This window comes from Protopterus annectens, chromosome 1.part0, assembly GCF_019279795.1.
Source record: "Protopterus annectens isolate FY-2018-M chromosome 1.part0, PAN1.0, whole genome shotgun sequence".
Classification (NCBI taxonomy): domain Eukaryota; kingdom Metazoa; phylum Chordata; order Ceratodontiformes; family Protopteridae; genus Protopterus; species Protopterus annectens.
The window spans coordinates 1,847,813,477-1,847,823,400 of NC_056725.1; the positions used below are offsets into that span (position 1 = coordinate 1,847,813,477).

The 9,924-nt window shown below is 38.8% G+C and overlaps 1 protein-coding gene across 2 annotated transcripts in view; it reads left to right on the forward strand.

The window, feature by feature from the left end:
• Nucleotides 1–9,053, forward strand: part of DAB2 (DAB adaptor protein 2) — a 472,148-nt gene extending 463,095 nt beyond the window's left edge. For both annotated transcript variants that reach the window (XM_044069830.1, XM_044069823.1), the window contains one exon: nucleotides 7,748–9,053. The gene's annotated coding sequence lies outside the window, so the exon portion shown is untranslated. The remainder of the gene's footprint in view (nucleotides 1–7,747) is intronic.
• The last annotated feature ends 871 nt before the right edge of the window (nucleotides 9,054–9,924 follow it).

Sequence of the window (9,924 nt, forward strand, 5' to 3'; positions counted from 1 at the left end):
ACACCCACTCTTACCTGGATCTACTTGACTTCATCAAGGTGCCACCTAATACCATGATCCTTGGTGACTTCCAACTAACCCACCATAGAATGGGTGAACTAATGCACTCAATTCATTGACTTCAGTTCTAATACACTATAGATCAGCTAGTCTCATACCCCACAAGGGGTGATAACATTGTGGGCTTGGTTCTCACCCACATGGTTGACCACTGCACCACTCCCATAGTATGTTCTTCCCTGGTGAGAGCAGATCATTGCAGATCATTGGACTCTTCAAAGTTTCTATCTGACCCAACCCCCCCCCGCCCATCATAATTGAGCTGAAAAACTTCTCAAAAGTGGACTACAGTCTGTAGCCTCACACCCCCACCGCCCTCAGAGGATGCAGAAAACTATGCTGAACAGTACAATGCAGTATAAAAGCACCTGTACAACTGCAAGGACTGCCATACCCAACGGAACTAAAACCTGCTCCTCAAGGAAACCTGTTTGGTGGACATCCTCTATCAACAGGCTTTACAACAAAAGGAAGAAACGGGTAAAAAGGAACAAATTCCAAATGGGGACCTCCTTAGCCTCTGCAATCAAATTAGATCAATAGTGAAAACCTCCAAAGCAGATTATGAATTGAAACTAGCATCTGAAACTAAGGGAAACTGCAAAACCACCTTCAGTTATGTCCGGAACCTCCATGGCAAAGCCCAGGTTTGTTCTGAATTGGTACTTGACAGTATCACAGTATCCCTGATCTTGTTGACTTGGCCAACCTGCTAGCAGATAGGTTCAATGTTAACTTCACCCCCTGTCCCCCCTCAAAGGCCCCTTCGACATCTCCGATACTTGTCCTGCACCCAACATCTCTATAGATAATGTTAAAAGCCCTAATCCAAGACGAAGAACACAGCTACCATGGGACCAGATAGTGCAGGCATTCCAGGCTGTCTTCTGCACAATCTCTAGCAAGAACTGGCTTTGCCATTGAGCACCTTATTAAACCACAGCTTAAGTACAGGCTTCATCCCAGCAGAGTGGAGAACTGCCATTATCCCCTTGCACAAAGGTGATGCCACTACTGGCCCTGGAAACTATAGCTTGACTAATCTGATCTGTAAAGCCATGGAACATATTGTAGATCACATAAATGAGGACATAGACCATCTCCAAGTATTTGACCCACCCAGTTCAGATTCGTCAAGGGCAGATCTTGCCTGTTGAACCTGGTTGACGACGTTGAGACGTGTCGCCTAGGCCCTGAATGAGGGCAAGTCAGCTTATCTTGACTTGAGCAAGGCCTTTGACAATCTCCCACTCGGACATCATTGAAAAGCTAACTCAACTTGGCATAAATCCCTTTTTCATCAAATGGGTGGCCAACTAGCTCACCAACAGAACCCTGAAGGTCAACTTAGGCACCTCCACTTCTCTTCCAGTAGATCTGTCATTAGTGGAGTTCCCCAGGGATTTCTCCTGGGACCCCTACTGTTGGTGTCCACTTCTCAGAGGTTCAGACAAAGACAGAAGACATGTTGCTGAACAAGTTTGTGGATTGAGTGCTGTTATTGACTCTCCAGATTATAACCTACTGCAAGAGGGTCACACAGCAACCAATGACTGGTGCCAGTCATGGTCTTAAGCCAAATCCAAAAAAAAATCATGCTATTTGGCAGAAACACAGCCCCTACTGAATACCACATAAACTGCAACCCCTTAAACACGCAACCTGTGGTGGAGACCTGGGTGCTCAGGTTGATATCACTACATGATGAATGTGAGGTTAAGAAAAGCCTTTTACTTCATCTCGTAAGTAAAGGGATTGTATCCAGAAAAAAGATTGCCTCTCTATACTCTGCCATTAGACCAATAATTGAGTATAATGTCCTGTATGGTATGTCCCTCTCCAAACGTGCACCAACTGGAAATGCCACAGAAATGCCTCAAAGAATCCATGGCCTCCAGCACCCATCCTTTGTGGACAGGCTCAAATCACACTCTACTAGGTATTGTACAGATTGCTCAGAGGTGATGAGTCTCGCCTACAAGGCAATCTCCGACCCTGCCCCTACTAGAGATGGTCCATTTCCATAAGTATAACTCTTTGTGCATTACCACTCAAAGCCTTTAATATGCAACATCAACAAAACCTGATTGAGAGGTTGATCTCCTATAGGCTGGCCCCTCTGGAATAGACTTCCCATACACAACAAAGTACCTAGCTGGCCCTCTTCAAGCACAACCTTGAGTGGATGGGAAACCACGAATCTGTAGCAGGTGTTCCACCCATGTCCCTCGTTGACTTCAGCAACAGGAGATGACTGAGGTTTCTTTTTGGGGTAAACTCTTGGCTACGTAAGGGCCTCAGGGCCATTATTCTAGTAACCTATGATCTCCATCACGCTATTGCCTTTAATGTGATCCCATGTTAGTGTCCTGGCACAGGAAATCTTATGACATTAATTTGTGATCACATTCCTCTTAACACCAACAGTTTACATTTAACTGAGTAAGTTCAGCGGTCTAAAGCCTTCCAGGTAATGTATGCAAAAGAAAATGTGCCAATATAAGTTGAACAAACTGTAGTAACAATAATGCAAGTTCCATGCCAACTAATGAAAGTAAAACAATATAAATTCCATAACCGCTAAACATTTTTCACAAACTGCATTATGGTGAAGGATCTTCTGTATTCAGCTAAGCTGAGTTTTATAACAAGATGTATCAAGTAACTTATTATAAGTGCTGTAAATATCCACTTGTCTTCCTTAACTCATTCACTCCAGTGGAGCTCAGGAAGTTTGCACTGTAATTCCAAATGGGCAGAGCCTAAACCTTTTGCCAGAATCAGATTATGTCCTCACTTTTCAAAAGAAATGTTCACATCTCTGGAACCATAGGGTTATGAAAAGTATAAATGGAAACACAAACTATTTTTGTAGTATTTTTTAGGCCCTAGGTCTTGAACTGAATTTTTAAGTCACAGTAAGCACAGTAACTATTATGTTTGTAATGTTTTATAAATGACTTAAAATATCTCCGCAACCCCTTATGGTGCACACATACTGTTGGTAGCATTTTATTCATCTATCAGAGCTTTCATACGAGGCTAAGGAGTTCTGTCTGTTACCTGGTTGTTGAGATATTTCGAAAAATGTGAATTTTATCTATATAAATTAATATCATAAAAAGTTAATATCTCTGTGCACTAGACAGAGGTTAAACATTAATGCAATTCCTGTAAGCTTTAAGATGAAATATTTTAAAACCTTGTACATAGCATGGTTTGGAAATATTGATGCAAATATGAACAAGCAATATTTGCTGCCTAGAGGTGTCAGTAGGAGTTGATGTACCTGGAGGCGTCACTCGGATGTAACAAGTTAAATTATTTAAAATTTTTATACAAGATGACCATAAATAATTACAGGCTTACATATACGAAGTTGGGCAACTCTTTGTATGTATACGATGTTTTGCATTATGCCCAATTGTAGCATCCAGTACAATTAAAACATTGGTCATGCTATGACAAAGCGCCAGCTCTGACAGCTGACAGAGGGATGACTGATGTCTGCAGTGTGAATACTTTCCTCATTTATCCCTTTGTCCCACTCCAGCATGCAGTCTGTCCCATGCAAAGCACACATTGTGACCCACTTAATTAGCTGAAAGGAGGCAGTTACTGTACAGTTACTGTATTTCTGGTAGCATGCGACTCGTGCTACCAAACAATCCAGTGCATTTACAAATGATTGTCCACTACTAACACCATATCATTCACCTGTAAAACAAAGTGCCTCAGACCCTCTTGTGCAGTTTCCAAATGTAATGCGATGGCCATCAGTGTTTACCATTAGAAAGCAAAGCACACTGTCATCCAGAAGCCATTCCCTCAAAAAAAAAAAATACATTGTCAAACATAATTATAGTTTAGTATTATTCACTAGCTTAGTCAACCAAAGCAGTGCATCCTTACCTGAGAGCCACTATTTTCTAGCCCATATCTTGCCCTTTCTTTGGCCAGTAAACTCAACCTGTCATCATAATTGCAAATTAAAACTTTCTTGGCACAACTACAGCCACTGATTTCATTCCTGTCAATACCTGTACCCATCTACTATGTTGATTAACCAAACCCACAGTGAAAATGGATGAGACACATTGCCCAGTTTGAAGTCTGATTCACTTCGCATATTTTTCAGTTCCCACAGTAATTTCACTGACTTCCCCCGTATGAAAAGCTAGAACCATTTCTTTCATTAATGAAGCTAGAACTCTGCAGCAGTATAAACTTGCACTGACTTTGCAACGAAACTTAAGTTTAAAAAGTCACTGGTTCTGCACACACTGCTGAATTCTGTGTAAATGTAAGATGCGCAGTGGAAAATGTTAATTAGTATGACTGAAAATTGTTTAAAGGAAAACAACTCATTTGTTACTAATCGGATGTACTGAATTTGTTCTCAATCTTGAGTTTCCTAATAGACTATTGTAATTCAATTTGCTCTCTGGGCTTGAGTTCCCTAATGTATACACTATTGCTAGAAAATTAGATTTACATGAAGCATTAGACTAACTCATCTTCATATTCCAATTTTGAATTTTTTAAATAAAATTGCCTCTAAATGTAAAACGCTACACATTTTCTATAGGCAATATTGTTTCAAGTAAATTGATTAGAATAAATTTTGTATACATTTCCTTATTCAATAGTAACTATTTTTAGATGAAACCATTATTCAAATATCTAATTTCCCATTGGAATAATATAATTCAGCATTGAGAATCTTTTCACCAGCACATGATGCAGCTTCTAAAGCAGTGATGGCGAGCCTGACACGTGTTAAAGATGACACCCAAAAAGCCAAGTGGAGCCAGCAAACTGATCAAAAATGCTTTATAATTCTTGTAGTAACAGAGGAACAAATAACCAGACCGGTTTTGGCTGGCAACACACAGCCTTCTTCAGTGTGGACTGATTTCACTATTTTTGGTGCCGTGCAATTGCCCACTTGCAGGAGGTCTGTTTTTGAGTGTTGCACTGTTCAAAGGTGACACACTGTTTTGGGTGACATCAGTATTCAACACCCAAGTTCCCAAAGAAACTGAACAAAAATACAAGAAATACGACTCTGCACTTATTTGTCAACTCCACAACAAAATTTTTAATTTATCAAATCAAATGCAATGTGTTCTGTATTTTTTCAGTTCAATTCAAAATGACCAAGAGCAATTTATTATATTTTCTCTATTTTCTTACTTAATACATAGCAGCACACGATTGGATTGGATTTTTTAAAGGCATCTCTGAGGAGTGACACGCCAGTAGAGTAGAGATGGGCATTTTCCACATGTTTTACAGGCCGAGCCCAAAAGGTTCGCCATCACTGTTCTAAAGTGTTGAACTGCATTTCCCCAGTGACAATATTTTTGCTGGAAATTGGGTTGCTGACATTTGGTCAAGATGTTTTCTTTCTATAGCTCATTCAAAAGTTTTATATATTATAGGCAAACTAGTTCAAATCTTCAAGATGAACCTTGGAGATGTAGGTTTTGAGTTTTTTTTTGCTTGTTCTCTGTTGTAGAGGAATGGCTCTGGAAGAGTCTAGCTTTTAGGTAATCAAGATACCATAATTCTTTCCATGTTAGTGACCTCATAAACTCACAAATTACCTTTTACAGGATCTTCAAGTTAACCAGATGTTTTCTTTCAAAAGAAATTGAAGCTCTTCTCCCTCAGTGTTCCACATGTTTTTTGGTCACCCTACTGTTGAACTGATTTCATAAGTTCATTTTCTTATTGCAGTTGGCTTGAACAGTTTCCATATTTATTTGAATTGATAGGTTAACTTGGCTAGATCCTAAATGAAGTATTCTGTGGAAGTTTATGAACGATTCTTGTAAAAATGTGGGACTCCTATCCCTGTGTAGTAGCAGTAAGTAAGCTAGTGTTTCTCTTATAATGGCTTTAATTTGTATCATCAAATCACTTTCTGGAAAAAAAAATATTTTAAATGGTGCATTGATAAAAATCCTAACTGCTTCCACAAAGGTGGCCACTTTAGATGGAACCAACCTAAGCTTTTTAAATTTTTATGTAATTTAATTGCCTTTGGCATGCATCTTTTTGCAAAATTCAGTTGTGGTAAAGTTTTCTTAGAACAAGTGAAATACTTTCCTTGGCTATAAAACCTCAAATACTTGGGTTTCATTTTACAAACCTAGGGAATATGGCACAAGTTTAATGAAAGCCAAAGACCATGAGGATGCAGCTAAATGTTGGAAATGACCATGAATACAACTGTTATGCAGATGTTCACCTACAGACACATCACTGTTTAAAGCTATGCACTTGGTGTGGTCTGAGTGTAGCTTGTGTGAATATTTATGTGGTTTGTCTACGCTGCATTTACTTGTGAGCAGGCAGTGCACTGCAGTATCTGGGATGTGATCATGAAGTTGGGGGGGGGGGTGTATGTGCATGAATAGTATCTGTGTTTGACTGCCAAGGCTGCCATACTGGGGTTACAGGTTGCTTGCCCCGGTTAGTGTGCTTAACGTTTTCAAGTTAAGCTATTATGTTTAGCCTCCCTTCTGCCTTTTAACCACATCCCCTGCTTGCACAATTTGCACTCAGTTCTTCCTCTTTCAGTAGAAAGTGAGCTGTGTGAGCGCTCGAGTCCAGAAGGAGCACATAACTGTTTGCCTCCCTAGTGATGCACTTGCCCCATTGTTAACTCAGTAGCCTTGTGGACACTGCATGTTTACTATCTCAGAAGTGATACTTGCAGGCTCGCTGCTCCTGTCACACCATGTGCTTCCTCTGCTCCTAAGTGACTAGCAAATTTAGTGGTCCTCCTATTGACTACCACCACAAGTTCTTTGATTTTTGGTGAAATGCATGCTGGTTCCTGACTTTGTCCATGGCACTTAATTGTCAAATTTTATCCTTTACTTTGTCCAGCCTTCTGCACTGCACAGGTTAAGGACTTAAGATGCCTTTCCCTCTTCCTGGTATGAGTTAGCTGGCATAATTTGCACTGTAGTACTTGTAAAAGCAGTTTCCTTTATTCCTCTTGTGTTAGAAGTAGAGCAAAACACTAGCCTCTCCCCAACCAAGTTTGCTGTGGAAAATATTTGATCAGGAATATGCTTGCATGAAAAAGCATTGCGCGTATATATTCAGACATGTAATATATATACTTGCATGTTAAGTCATTGAATTATTTTTTTTCTATTTGCAGTAAAACTCTTCTTGCTCAGCAGTTATGCTATAAATACACGTTTGGTATGACAACTTTGTTTACAGTGTTGCATTAAATTAACATTTCACACTTCATACTTGGCAATGCCTTGGCCATGTACCATGTGCAGTGACACTTTGATTACTTGGTCCATTACAGTTCTAGTTTTTGTTCCCATGGCCTCAGCATTTTATGCCCTATCTAGGCTACAAGAGGTCCATTAATGACTGCATGTTTGTAATCCATCTGATAGTCTGATATGTGGCACCTTCGTACTGCTAGTCTGGATGGTACCTTTATCAAGATAACGTCTTACAATTTCAGTTTTTAATACAGTAGACAAACACTTCCATGCAGTGTAATGCAAGTGTCATTAACTCTATAGAGTTTAACATTAGTAAAACATGCCGCTGTTTTAACATTGGATATCTGTGAGAAAAATACTGTGGACTTGTACCTTATTTGAGCAGCACATCACATAAACTCAACCTATCTGCTTTATTTTAGGTGAATGCGGTATTGGCTTAAAGACCTGGAAGTGTGTTCCAGAAGAGAATGTTCCAGCAAATGAGAATTTATATGCTGTTCTGGTGCCAGAATTTCGAGCAACCAAGAATGTTGATGCACCTTAGTAGATTTCATTTGTGTGGATTTTGATAAACCAACCAGGCAAACTGAATTAAAAACAAATCAACGTAAACAAAAGAATATACCAAAAAGGCAGTGAGCTGTGAAGTACATTCCAGTGTTATAACTTACCAGTGGCTTAGCTGTACCCATTTTTAGGATTTCAGGAATGTAATTTATGCAGACTTGATAAACCCGAATAAGTATTTCACACAGTCTTGTCTTGTGTGCTCAAGTACTTCACTAAATTTAATCCTACACCAAAAATTGATATTGCTGTGCATGTGTTACAAAGTGGAACTGCATAATGCATTTTGGGGGACACTTAAACACTAATAACTGGCTTTAAAATACACTGGAGATCAGGAATTATCTGTGGGTTGTAATTGCCTAGCTTTTGTAAAGCTGATATCACTTTCTTCACATGTACCTTTTTTACCTTGTCCTTTTCACAAGCACTTGAAGTAGTCGTCGTCATTTGCTACAGAATGAAATATGAATTTGTGTTGAAATTGTCAGCTGTAGTTTGCATAATCAGGAAAAAAGTCTACAGTATCAATTGCAGGATATTGTTTTTGGGTAATGTGTTTTGAAGTACTGATGGGTATGTGAGCATCTGTCAAGTTTCTCATCACAGCACTGGGATGAATGGTCATGCAATTGTGTAATCTGACTGTACATAAACATGTACACTATCCAACACTTGGTAGTTTTCCACATGGACTCTCAATGGCACATGTTGACCTCTTGATCGAAGTTTTAAATTTTAGTGCACCAAACGAATTTAACCCCCCCATGAAATGCACCCGCACTCTTTTCCAGATGTGAAATGCAGGCATTACTTCTGGTTTTATTTTATGTGCAAATTTCCCAGTGATGACATTTCAATTTGTTTCTGAATTTAATGTTCTGAACATTTTACAGAATATATTTAGATATGAATCTAAAAACCTGTTTTGCTCTGTATATATCCAATATGCACTTTCCTGTAACACATGGTTGACCATAAACTGATCAATAACTGGAAATGTATGAAAAAATACTTGTGAATCTAGAAATTTATATTACCTTGTAATAAAAAATATGCTAATATGTGAGTGGAGTAATTTCTTAAAACATCCCAAAGTACTTAAATTATGTTCTGTACTAGCAAATCAATAACAAAATAAAGCTATATTTATATATATTGTTCAGGCCTGACTCATTCTGACTGGCAGTAGTTGGACCATCCAGTGGTTATAATTTCTTTACAATTTAGTTCCATTTATGCAATGTTTATTATGGTATTAATGGGGGAAAAGAAAACTGTCCTAGCAGCAGCAGTTAACTATCCAGCAGTTTTGGGTTGACCTACAAATGAGTGAAGAGATGTATTTCTCAACTCTTTATGGTTATGTAAAGCTGAACAAGTACATGCTGAACTTGAATGCGCTGTTTCATGTCATATGCATTTTCCTCTGGTTGTTAAGCACGCTATGTCAAGCTCCCCCACCCCTATATAGCTCCATAAACAAGAAGCAAGACTGCAGTTCAAATAAGTCTTATCCCACATTTTAAATAGTGGGATGACTAACTTTTTTTTTTTATGACACTGCAAAGTTTCTTCAGCATTTATGCCTTTTGTTCCTGATTCAATTGCAAAAGGTTATTCTAAATTCCAGAACATCCATAGAATTTTACCTGCTACTGAAATGACCTAGGAGCATTTTAGTATAAAGCCCTCATTACAGGATGTGCAACTAGTTTACAAAAATGACCACACTGGACAACGTTTCAGTCATAAGCAGTGGTTATTAATGTCACTGCTGCTTGACCTGGTTTTACAGTTTCCCAAATTTAAAAGGGAAAGAACCAAAAGCATGCTAAGTTATACCCTGTAAAAGGAAGGCACAAGACAAGAAAACGGCAGTGACCACTTGTCTGTGGAAGAAAGGATATTAATATAATTTTGTTCTATTTTCTTGCTGTGCTTTAAAAATACAAGGATCAGCTCCAGTTTTTGCCTGACACCTAGCTTTTGTAAAGACGTAGTGCTTGTTTTAGTCTGACTGTATCAT